The sequence below is a fragment of the Rhinoraja longicauda genome, chromosome 6 (genome assembly GCF_053455715.1).
Source record: "Rhinoraja longicauda isolate Sanriku21f chromosome 6, sRhiLon1.1, whole genome shotgun sequence".
In the NCBI taxonomy this organism is placed as follows: Eukaryota; Metazoa; Chordata; class Chondrichthyes; order Rajiformes; family Arhynchobatidae; genus Rhinoraja; species Rhinoraja longicauda.
The window spans coordinates 35,425,550-35,438,526 of record NC_135958.1 but is presented as its reverse complement, the minus strand read 5'-3'; the positions used below and the strand labels follow the sequence as shown (position 1 = coordinate 35,438,526).

Sequence of the window (12,977 nt, the reverse complement as noted above, 5' to 3'; positions counted from 1 at the left end):
GAACTCGATAGTCCCAGTGCAAAGGCCTTTAATAAATACTGCACCTCCAAGAGCACCACAGTCACTTTCCCAGTCACGTTAACTTGGTGAATGTAGTTCTCAAATTCAGCTCCGCTGAAGGTCAAGTCAAGCGCAAAATTAAACCTACTTTCTTTCACAATAGCAAACAAAGAACACACCTAAAACCACAGACTTAAATGTAATTCATCGAGGATAATGGGACACGTTTAAACTCAATAGTCAGTCCACGTGTGTGGCATTTGGAGATTTAGTGAGATATTCAGTACCTCCCAGCGCCAGGTGGAAAATCCTAGTGAGTGGAGGTTCTCCCACTTGCTCAATGTAACTGCGACAGAAAAGGTGTATAGGAGTAGAATTAGGCCATTCGGCCCATCAAATCACCAAAAGTGCTGATATATAATGGGGTTGAGCTACTTTAATTCAATTGGTAATAATTTAAGTTGTTGCCTCGAGATCCTCAAACGAGTAGAACATAAGATGAGTCAACAAGTGTGAACAGGTCCATGGGTTTATTTACCTCCTCGTGCAGAGTTATGTGTACTTCCTTCCAACGAAGCAAAATGAGCGATCCCTTAGAATGACATGGTGTTATAATGTAGATCTTCCGCAGGTTATCTCAGTCTGGTGGGTGGCGCTGGTGAGTGTGTTTTGCCTCATGTCGATGGGAGGTGACATTCAGTGGTACGGTTGGCCTGGAGAGAGGGGCAGCTGTGGGGGAAAACTTCCCCAAGAGAAAACAAGAGAAAACTTCCCCAAGAGAAAACTTCCCCGAGAGTAAGCTTCTTGTGAATGGCAGGGGCTTCATTTGCCTCTTTCTCCATCCTCAAGAGGAATGGATTATTCTGAATGGACTAATTATTCTGTGGATTGACAGACATGCAATGCTGGAGTAACTCAGCGGGAGAGGCAGCATCCCTGGAGAGGAGGAATAGGTGGCATTTCGGATCGAGACCCTTCTTCAGTCTGAATTCTGAAGAAGGGTCTTGACCTGAAATGTCACCCATTTCTTCTCTCCAGACATGCTGCCTGTCCCACTGAGTTACTCCAGCATTGCATGTCTATCTTCGCTGTAAACCAGCATCTGCAGTCCCTTGCTGCACAAATTATTCTGTGGACTGGCTTTGTGAACAGCAGTTGTTGAATCCAGTGACTAAACGTAACAGGTAGCATTGCTGTTCATAACCTGCCCCAGACAAGACATGCTATCACTCCACAACCGGTTACAAAACAGACATGCATTATTAATATGATTTGTTATGTGGGCGACCATTACTACACACCACTCACTTCTTGATCAAGAAATCACGGTGAAAGTCTGACTTCGGACATTTGCACACAGCATGTTGAATGAAGATTTCCCTCTCCAGGCATTGAAATGTTTCAAAAGAAACCTGTTGTTATTTCTGCTAATCTGGCAGAGAAAGGTACACCAGGCAAAGCATTGAACACCTGTACTCCAGAATCCCACAGTGTTACTTCAGGGCTGTTCTTTTAATAAAATGAGGGAACTCTGGAAGAATTGATGAGGGAATGACAAACCAGAAGAAAAAAAACCCCATACTCAAACAAATAAAATAATCTAATTTAAAGAAAAATCCACCAGTGCTTTGATGTGGGCCAAACATTTTTATTGTTATCGGTACATTCACCACACTGTATCACTGTAACCACTGGCCATATAGGGCGAGCTCTCTTGAAAGTGAAGGGGAGCCACTGATTGCTGCAGTTGGTTTTGTTTGCCTTCACAGCTGCCTCACAGGGGACGGTGAACTACGACCTGCATTTGTGTGTTACTCTGAACCGACTTATCTCGTGGAACGGAGATCAATGAATTATTAACAGGACAGTGGTGCCCCCATCTACAGGAAGCGAAAACGTGTTGTGTTTGTACCCAAAGTCCTTATCCCAGGAATCCGCCCCCTCACCACCAGTCAGTCCCCCCTCGGGTGAAAGTGTCTGCGTTACTTGGCGCGTGGACCATCTTGATTTAGTCTGAACGCTGTAAGATCACATGGCTGTAAAGTTTACAGCAGGAACTGAATAAGAAACATTTGATAAAAGCTTGCCAGACACATACCAAAAATAAAAGTTATACAGAGCAGAGGCTGTGTTATGACGGTTCCAAATCTACCATAATCCCTGGAGGAACTTGCCAAATTAAATGCCCTAGTATCCTTCTTCCTTGTGTCAGTTGTTCCTTCCCATGCTTTATAAGGAGCTGTTTCATCGGATGGATCAAGAACGCAGGGCAAAACTTTCCCATGCCACTATCCCTCAGAATATGTTCACAGCGCACTGTTTACAATGGACAGCACTAATGGCAGATTTGTTTTAATTTCCACTGCTTTGTGTTTAAAGTTAACTATCACCCACAGGCTGTCTTTTCATGCCTTATTGTCTGGGTGTGTTGGACCCATTCACACGAAGACGTGAACACGCAGATTCACAAAGCATCTTAAATGTTTACTATTCTATAAAGCAGCCCTAAAGAGAGCTTCAGTAAGTAGACTGAACAATGAGAAACAAGGCAGGCAGCGTGCCAGCGTGGGCCTCCTGCCAAGCCACATATCATTAGCCTAGGCTCGCTATAAGCAAGGAAATGAGAAACACATGTTGGGGAGCTGGGGTGAGCCATACGGGACTCCGGGTCACTGACAGTCATCCTAAAGCTTTCCCTTCCTCTGCCTCTGCCCATTGATGTCAAATGTCAATGTGATTGTCTAAAGTTCTCAGGGATTTTTTTTTTAAAGTGACTCTTGAGTTATGATTTTCACAGTTATGGGAAAATAACAACCTTGTTCTCGGTTATGCTTTATAAATTCCTCGCCACTCCTTCAAATAACATGTGTAAGTGAGGTTGGAATGCTTGAGAGGGACTTGGTTTCTCATGTGAGGCGTTGTGTACTTTTTAAATATAATCAGCTCTGCCTCATCATTACGTTCCACAGTAAGCTCTTTTTCCTCGCACTGTGTTCTGTACAGGCCACAACATGCAGTTTTGCTATTTTCTTTCTGTGTGTTAATTTTGGCCTGCCTGAATACAGTCAGCAAAGATGTATCTAATAACAGTGCTCGCTTTATTTCCTTCCAAAGCTGGATTCTATTGACATTTGACCTTTCAAGCATTCCATAGATAGTGCAAGAACTTGATAATTACTGACTGGTGGTGAGAAAATCAAACGGAAAGGGCCCAGCTTTCCACTAACTGTTCTAAATATCCCATTAAGCACGGTGATATAAATCACTGAACATATTTAACAATAACACGGATTTTGCATTGAGCAGCCTTCCCTTCATGTGTGTGTCCATGATCAGCATATTAATAATGTCCTGACCAACAAACATTACTTTGAAGTCTGAGCCATTTTTGGCATGACTAAATCCTCACTAGGAATGCACAAGAAAAAAGATTCACCTAACAAACCAAGGAGGGACTCTGAGTGAAAATGCTATTTGTGTTCCCTCTCTCCCTCCCCCCCTCCCCCCCTCCCCCCTCCCACTCTCCTCATCATTTTTGTTGTGATCAATGATTTTTTTGAATAAATTCCAGCTCAAAATGAGAAGACAAATTTTAATTTCAATCTGAAAGAAAAGTGGATTAATTTATGCTTAACACTGATCAGGGCCATGTTTCTATAACCTTCAATGGTTGAAGCAATTACACTTGGTCGGAATATCCTGGTAAAGTCAATATTACTTTCGCAAACATTCATTAACACAATAGAAACTTAATTCCCTGTCTCTACAGTTCGTGTTCAGTCCTGCCAAGTTGTACTTAAGGCACGGTGTCCATGATTTTCCCCTCTATCCTCCAAAAAAACAATTCATTATTCAATAGGTAACTCGTGGGTAGGGACTGAACACCTGTCCTTGCTGACACACAGTGTAGTAAGTAAACACCGCTTAGCAAAATGTCCTCTCCTGCAGTCTTTAAGCGCCAGGCTTCAGATAATTGGTCACACATCATGAAATGGATGCACTGATGGCAAAGAGTGAAGATACCAGGCTTCATGCAGAAATTACAAATAGACAATTGTTCTTCCACTTTTGATCATTTTCTCTACCTTTGTCAAGTTGAGACACAGATAGTACAGTCATTACAAATTTCTGACAAGGATGCTGGGTAAAGCAATGATTTATGATGATTTTGTAACTAAGTGGATAAAGATGACTCTATTTGTCAGGTTGACGTGTTTAGTGCACCATCTAGCCTGAATCAAATTGATTCAGTTAAACACGATCATCTATGGGGACTGGGTGGTACAGTGGGTTGGTTTGCAGCATGCTCAGCTCTGGCACTTGGTTTCAAATCCAGCACAGACTCATCGGATAAAAGTGTCTTTCCCCTGATAGCTTTAGAGGAGCAATGTAAGGTACGTTTAGACAAGACTCTGCTTCTTATAAATGATGGCCTGCAGAACAGTGTTTCCAGATCAGCCTGTGTGGGAAATGGAAGGAAAGAGGGTCATTGTTCAACAATTAGCTGCCCATGCAGCAAAGAGCGTACATGTTAGGTTAAGTTTGGGGTCAGCTTAGTTAAAAAGGGCTTCTCCTAAAGTAAAACAGTTGTTGACAATCATTGTATTAATGCATTCATGAAGGGCTCCACTTGGGATGGCAGGAGGTAGTGTTTAAGGATACATTCTCACCTATGAGTCACTTACTTTGGAATAGAAAACAAATGGCAGCAAAAATCTGCTTTGCACCAGAATGCAACGTGACAGGATTCACAATCTGGAGGTTTGAAATCATGAACTTAGTGTCAGAACTAACAAGTGGGAGAGATCTTTTTCAGCATTGCAGGATGCACAAAAGTTTGCATGATTATTATTTGCATTTGAATAGTACTTGTCACCTCCTGAGGATTTCCCGTAAGGTTTCAAATAACTAATAAATCATTTTGAAGTCACGGTGCTGCTGCTGGCTGTCGAATGTTGAATGTTCTTCGGTGTTTCTATTGTCTCAATAATTTACAGCCCCTTCTCTCAGTGCTGTCACCGGGCAAGCCTCCATCCGTCTTCAGACCATCGCTACTGATCAGTGACTCAACTGAACCAACCATCTCCACACTGTGGCAACAAGAGCAGGTCAGATGCTGGACGTTCTGAAATGGTTAATTCACCTGCTGACTTTCCCAAAGCTCCCATGCCAAATGCAATGGCCCGGGCAGCAGTCTGATAAAATACTCCCCACTTGCCTGGCTTGGTGCCACAGGAAACAAACGCACAAAGTGTAACATCATTCAGGACAAAGCACCTGCTTGATTGGCACCTAAGAATTCACTTCCTGAGGATCCTCAGGAAAACCAACCTGCAGGAGAAGCTCATGTTGTCCTTCTATCGCTGCTCCATCGAGAGTGTGCTGGCATACTGTATAACCACATGGTATGCCAGCTGCTCAGAAAAGGACAGGAAGGCCCTTCAGAGGGTCATCACGACGGCCCAGAAAATCATCGGCTGCTCACTGCCCTCCCTGGAGCACCTGTTCAGCCTGCGCTGCCTCAGTAGAGCAGGCAAAATAATAAAAGATCCATCCCACCCCGGCCACCGTCTGTTTGTTCATCTGCCCTCTGGTCGACGTTTCAGGTCAATCAAATCCCGAACAAACAGACTTAAGAACAGTTTTTACCCCAGGGCCATACGAGAACTGAACACTACCTGTGCACTAGGCAACACCGTTAAAAAATCTTGTACTTAATTTAATTGTATTTATGTATTTATTTGTTTTTGCATTTATTGCATATATGTTTGTACGCACCGTCAGGATTGGCTGTTTTTTAATTTCGTTGTACTCGTTGCAATGACAATAAATGAATATTATTATTCCGGGAATCCACGTTTGCATTGCGGCTGCAGTGTGTACAGACTGTGTGATGTTGACTCGCCAAGGCTGCTTTGACAGCATTTCCCAATTCCACCACCTCAACCACGAGGAAGGACAAAGGCAGTGGGCTGCACCACCACTTGCTGGTTCCCCGTCACTTCACTTCACACACTCTCACACTGTTTTCTTTTATAATTGGGTTGAGATGCTGGAACACCCCTCACCCAACCGCATTGAGAGATTCTTCCCCACATGGACCACAGCAGTTGAAGAGGTGGCTCACCAGCGCCTCCTCAAGGACAATCAGGGATGGACAATTAGTGTTAGCCTTGCCAGTGATGCTGGCATCCCACGTATGAACAAGTAATAAAAGCCTTGTGCCCTGTGATTGAGCAGGTGCCTGTCAATGTTATACTACGACTGGCCACAAGGTGGTGCAGGAAAGTGGCCAATGGTATCTCGATTCTTGGCTTCGTTGCCTGATTGGGCTGGTCTGTTGACTTGATTGAATGTCATTGAATGGATAGGTTGAATTCACAGACATGGTGAATTAAAGATTTCTATTGAGCCAATTTATTTCACCAGGTAATTGGCAGTTACACTATCACACGGTGTCCTCTTAAAACAAAATTAATTGTGGCATGGTTTGTTTTATAATATTGACAATTTAACCATGACATATTAAAAAGAAAACAAGCCATTTGGTTTTCTTAGCAATTAAGAGGTCTCCTACTTAAATGCCGCATTGAAATCTGAAAAATTGTGAGTCAGGACAAGAAACTTACAATCAGATAGTTATAAAAGCCCAACCAATGTCTCTCAAAGGAAGGATCTTCCATCACTTCCAGGTCTGATCGAAATGTGAACCCAGTACGTGGTTGCCTCCTGTTGCAATTGGGTCTTTGTTAGCCATTTTAATAAAGATGGCTGAGTTTTCATTGTCCATCCCTGAATGCATTAGGGCCAATGGTTTATTTTTAAAATCTTGTGCTCGCTTCGGCAGCAAATATACTAAAATTGGAACGATACAGAGAAGATTAGCATGGCCCCTGCGCAAGGATGACACGCAAATTCGTGAAGCGTTCCATATTTAAAAAATAAATAAAATGAAATAAAAAATCTCAACAACTTCAGATATCCAGTTGGGCCAGGGAACACATTTGCTGGTTTGAACCAATTGTTTACCACCAAAAAAACAAAATTGATACAGTAACAAATACAACAGCCATCACTTCAGCCAAAGTGTGACTTGCTTGCAAAGACAAACCTGCTCTAACGTATACACAAAATGACACGAAAAAAACCTATTCTTTAATATTCACTCTCCACCACCCCACCCCACAGCAGCAGAGACCCATGTAGCATCTACAGCTCTTTGTGGGCCTCAAGTTGACCAATTGTCCAGACAAATTACAGATTGAATTCCTTCCCCTGTTCTCACCATCACAGGGAACATTGGTGTCACCAGAAATCGCTTTTCAGATAAGGCAGACAGAAGGACCATTAGGAAATGGTAGCTTGATAAATGTGGAATTCACAAAACACTTGGTCGGCTGCATTTGGAATACTGTGTGCCGTTTTGGTCACCACACAATGGGAATAAGGATATAATTGAGCTGAAGAAGAGTGGAAAGGAGATTCAAACGGATGATGCTTGAATTGGAGGGCTTTAGTTATGGGGAGCGAAGGGCTGGGGTGGGCTTGATGTACTGGAGCGACAGATGCTGAAAGGTGTTCTGATAGAGGTATCACACAGAGAGTCGTACAGCAGGGAAACCGGCCCCTTGACCCAACTTGTCCATGCTGAGCAAATGGTCTAAGCCAGTCCCATTTGGACCATATCCCTCTAAATCTTTCCTATCCATGACCTTTCCAAGAGTCCTTGAAATGTTGTTATTGTATCTGCCTCAACTATCTTCTCTGCCACCTCATTCCATATACCCACCATTCTCTGAGTGAAAAAATTCCCCCTCAGTATCCTATTAATATTTTCCTCTCTTACCTTAAACCTATGTCATTGATTCCCCTACACGTGGTAAAAGACTCTGTTCATTCACCCCATCAATTTCCCTCCATGGATGTATACACCTCTGCAAGATCACCCTTTAGCCTGCCACGCTCCAAGAAATGGTCCTAACTTGCCCAAGCTCTCCCTGCAGCTCAGGCCCTCTAGTCCTTGCAACATCCTCATAAATCTTCTCTCCACTCTATCCAGCTTAATGACATTCTTCCTATAAAAGGGAGCCCAAAACTGAACACAATACTCCAAATGCGGCCTTAGCAACATCTAGAGCAACTTTACTTTACATTTTAAAGATACTGCGTGGAAACAGGCCCTTCGGCCCATCAAATCTGCACCGACCAGCGATTACCCTGTACTCCAGCACTATCCTGCGCACTAGGAACAATTTATCATTTTCAGAAGCCAATTATCCAACAAAACTGCACGGATTTGGAGTGTGGCAGAAAATTGGAGCACGCAGAGAAACCCACATGGTCACAGAGAGATCGTGCAAACTCTGTACAGACAGCATCTGTTATCAGTCGCTGCAAGGCAGCAAATCTACCGCTGCGCCACTGTGACGTTCTATATAACTGGTATATAAAATTTTCAGAGGCATTGATATGGTAGACACTCAAAATTCTATTCTCATGGTAGAGGTATCAAAGACAAGGTGGATAGGTTAATTGTAATAACAAGGATCAGCAAATGTTGGTTTATACCGAAGATATAACAAAGTTATTGTGGAATAGTTTTAAGGTAGGTTTTAAAGGGGATCTGATGGGTATGTTTCGTTAAACAGAGTTTTTTTATCCGGAATGCGCTGCCAGAGGAGGTAGTGGAATCAAATCCAGTTACTATGCTGAAGAGACATTTAGACAGACACCGAAAAAGGCAAGGCAAAGAGGGATACAGTATTAATGCAGGCAAATTAGTGGGGATGGGCAAAAAGGTCAGTATGGACATGATGGGCCGAAGGGTCCATATGGTTACTATAAAACTCAATGACTCTTGGCTGGTGTGAAAACTCCCGTGAAGAACTTAATCCAGCGGCCACGGAAATAGCCCGTGCCTGTACTGTACTGCGCCTGTACTGCGCCTGTACTGTACTGTGTCTGAATTGTACTGTACTGTACTGTGCCTGTACTGTGCCTGTACTGTGCCTGTACTGTGCCTGTACTGTGCCGTGCCTGTACTGTGCATGTACTCTGCTGTGCCTGTACTGTACTGTGCCTGTACTTTACAGTACTATGCTGTACTGTACTGTGCCTGTACTGTACTGTACTGTGCCTGTACTGTAATGTACTGTGCCTGTACTGTACTGTAATGTACTGTGCCTGTACTGTACTGTAATGTACTGTGCCTGTACTGTACTGTAATGTACTGTACTGTGCCTGTACTGTGACTGTACTGTGCCTGTACTGTACTGTACTGTGACTGTACTGTACTGTGTCTGTACTGTGACTGTACTGTACTGTACTGTACTGTACTGTGACTGTACTGTACTGTACTGTACTGTACCGTACTGTGCCTGTGCCTGTACTGTACTGTGCCTGTACTGTGCCTGTACTGTGCCTGTACTGTACTGTGCCTGTACTGTGCCTGTACTGTGCCTGTACTGTACTGTGCCTGTACTGTGCCTGTACTGTGCTGTGCCTGTACTGTACTGTGCCTGTACTGTACTGTGCCTGTACTGTGCCTGTACTGTGCCTGTACTGTGCCTGTACTGTACTGTACTGTACTGTGCCTGTACTGTACTGTGCCTGTACTGTGCCTGTACTGTGCCTGTACTGTGCCTGTACTGTGCCTGTACTGTACTGTGCCTGTACTGTACTGTGCCTGTACTGTGCCTGTACTGTACTGTACTGTACTGTGCCTGTACTGTACTGTGCCTGTGCCTGTGCCTGTACTGTACTGTGCTGTGCCTGTACTGTGCCTGTACTGTACTGTGCCTGTACTGTGCCTGTACTGTGCCTGTGCCTGTGCCTGTACTGTACTGTGCTGTGCCTGTACTGTGCCTGCACTGTACTGTGCCTGTACTGTACCTGTACCTGTACTGTACTGTACTGTACCTGTACTGTACTGTACTGTACTCTACTGTACCTGTACTGTACTGTGCCTGTACTGTGCATTACTGTACTGTGCCTGTACTGTACTGTGCCTGTACTGTGCCTGCACTGTACTGTGCCTGTACTGTACTGTACTGTGCCTGTACTGTGCCTGTACTGTGCCTGTACTGTACTGTGCCTGTACTGTGCCTGTACTGTGCCTGTACTGTACTGTGCCTGTACTGTGCCTGCACTGTACTGTGCCTGTACTGTGCCTGTACTGTGCCTGTACTGTGCCTGTGCTGTACTGTACTGTGCCTGTACTGTACTGTGCCTGTACTGTGCCTGTACTGTGCCTGTACTGTACTGTGCCTGTACTGTGCCTGTACTGTACTGTGCCTGTACTGTACCTGTACTGTGCCTGCACTGTACTGTACCTGTACTGTGCCTGCACTGTACTGTACCTGTACTGTACTGTACCTGTACTGTGCCTGTACTGTACTGTGCCTGTACTGTACCTGTACTGTGCCTGCACTGTACTGTACCTGTACTGTACTGTACCTGTACTGTGCTGTACTGTACTGTACTGTGCCTGTACTGTGCCTGTACTGTACCTGTACTGTGCCTGTACTGTACTGTACTGTGCCTGTACTGTGCCTGTACTGTGCCTGTACTGTACTGTGCCTGTACTGTACTGTACCTGTACTGTGCCTGCACTGTGCCTGCACTGTACTGTACCTGTACTGTACTGTACCTGTACTGTGCTGTACTGTACTGTACTGTGCCTGTACTGTGCTGTACTGTACTGTGCCTGTACTGTGCCTGCACTGTACTGTGCCTGTACTGTACCTGTACCTGTACTGTACCTGTACTGTACTGTACTGTACTGTACTCTACTCTACTGTACCTGTACTGTACTGTACCTGTACTGTGCTGTGCTGTGCCTGTACTGTACTGTGCCTGTACTGTGCCTGCACTGTCGCATGTTCAACGCTGGTTTAGAATGTGAGTTGCTGCTTCATGAATACACATGACCACGGGTTTTTCAAGCACGTAACCTTTTCAATATTGAAGATAACACTTGAGAAGAAAATTCACCGGAACCAGAAAGAGTCAGTATCATTCGGAAGATTGAGACTGGAAGCTCTCACGCCCGATGTATTATGGAAGCAGGGCTGAGAATCATCAACAATTGAGCACAAATTTGAGGCAGAAACCTTTAAAATGAGGTGTGTAGGAAGGAACTGCAGATGCTGGTTTACACCGAAGAAAGACACAAAATGCTGGAGTAACTCGGCGGGACAGGCAACACCTCTGGAGAGAAGGAATGGGTGACATTTCAGGTCGAGACCCTTCCAAGGGTCTTTAAAGTGAAGTGTTGGGCTCCAGGTTATTCACCAAATTTGGGTGAGTCCATTTGTGGTTGATAGTCAAAGAAATTATATAAACGTCAGCTTCAAAGAAAATAAATATTTCTTCGATAGGAACTTTCTGGATTTTGTCTGACTATTGTCTTTGAGGAGGGTTTATTTCCTTCAAGAGTAGTTTTGGCTGCTATTTTGAGAAAAGGTGGGCGTTTCCTGGCGTGACTGCATAAACTGCCTTTATTTGACAATTCCTGTCACAGTATTTATGGTGTTGGCAAACCTTGGAGTTTAGAAATTATATAAAACTAGACCGTGGACCCGTTGGGCCCAAACTACTGCATTGGTGCAGCACCCTCTCCTCCCCTCTCCCCCCCCCCCCCACTCCCCACTTAACCCTCCCCTCCCCTCCCTCTCTCCATCCCCCCTCATCCCCCTCCCCCTCCCTCTCCCTCTCCCTCTCTCCACCCCCTCCCCCCTACGGTTGCCCCTCCTGCATCGGTGCAGCACCCTCTCCTCCATCCATTCCCTCCTCCCCCATGCTCCCTCCCCTCTCCCCCTACTTCTCCCTCCCTCCCTCCCTCCCCCTCCCTCCCCCCCTCCCTCCCTCCCTCCCTCCCTCCCTCCCTCCCTCCCTCCCTCCCTCCCTCCCTCCCCCACCCCTCCCGCCTCTCTGCCGCTGCTGCTGCTGCCGCCTTTCCCCTTGGCCCACCTCAGGCTCGCGGTTACCCAGTCACGCCCAGGCCCAGGCCCAGGCCCAGGCCCAGGCCCAGGCCCAGGCCCAGGCCCAGGCCCAGGCCCAGGCCCAGGCCCAGGCCCAGGCCCAGGCTCCGGCTGCTTCCCCCAGCACCAAGCCTGGCTCTCCTGCTGCCACGGAGCCAACAAACCTGCCCCCACGAGACTGGCAGCCGAGCCCTGCTCAACGGGCCATACTGGGCAGGCGCGGACGTGTTTGTTCTGCGCACGCGTGAATACGGCGGCCATCTTACCTAAGTACCAGATCAACGGAGCCCCAACTGCGCATGCGCGGTTTTTTTAACTTTAAAATGTGAATAACTTTAAAAATATAACACCGATTTCAATGAAACTTCTTCCATAGGACCACGGGACGACCGTGAGTAAGTTGGACCTATAATTGTCATGCTATCGTGTATCGTTTTGGCTGTAGTTCAGAAACAAGCGAACAAATGAGAGTTTTAGTATATAGATACTGAGATTAGGACCCAGAATTACTGCAGGCTTCAAAATGCCAATAAATGGAGCAAATTAGTGCCAGAAATTAGTGTTCTGAAGAAGCTTGCCTGCATGGAAAATAGATTTAATTCCTGCAGTATCTATCTATCTTCTTCAGTGACTTTTGAACAATAACGCTATTGATTGTGGTTCTGTGTTCTGTAATAAAAATAATTAAACACTGGATGTTTCCCGAGCTTGCCTGACAAGAAGTTCATGGTTCGCTTGTCTACACAAGTCATCATAACATCCGTGGGATGCACAATGCAGGCTGGTGCCGAGAGAGAGAGAGAGAGAGAGAGAGAGAGAGAGAGAGAGAGAGAGAGAGAGAGAGAGAGAGAGAGAGAGAGAGAGAGATCAGCTGCTTTCTACGTTGTTCAATTTTGCTTGGTGTGAAACTTGCCGCAGAATCTGTCTCTGTAGAGAGACAGCCACAGTACGAAGCCTTGACACTGAAAAGCTTTTCATTATTTAATAGAGCATCCA

The 12,977-nt window shown here is 45.4% G+C and overlaps 1 non-coding gene across 1 annotated transcript; it reads left to right on the top strand.

The window, feature by feature from the left end:
- The first annotated feature begins 6,831 nt into the window (after positions 1-6,831).
- On the top strand, positions 6,832-6,938 carry LOC144594983 (U6 spliceosomal RNA). The gene has a single exon (XR_013547439.1). It is a non-coding gene; the product is annotated as a U6 spliceosomal RNA (small nuclear RNA).
- Positions 6,939-12,977: the final 6,039 nt, after the last annotated feature.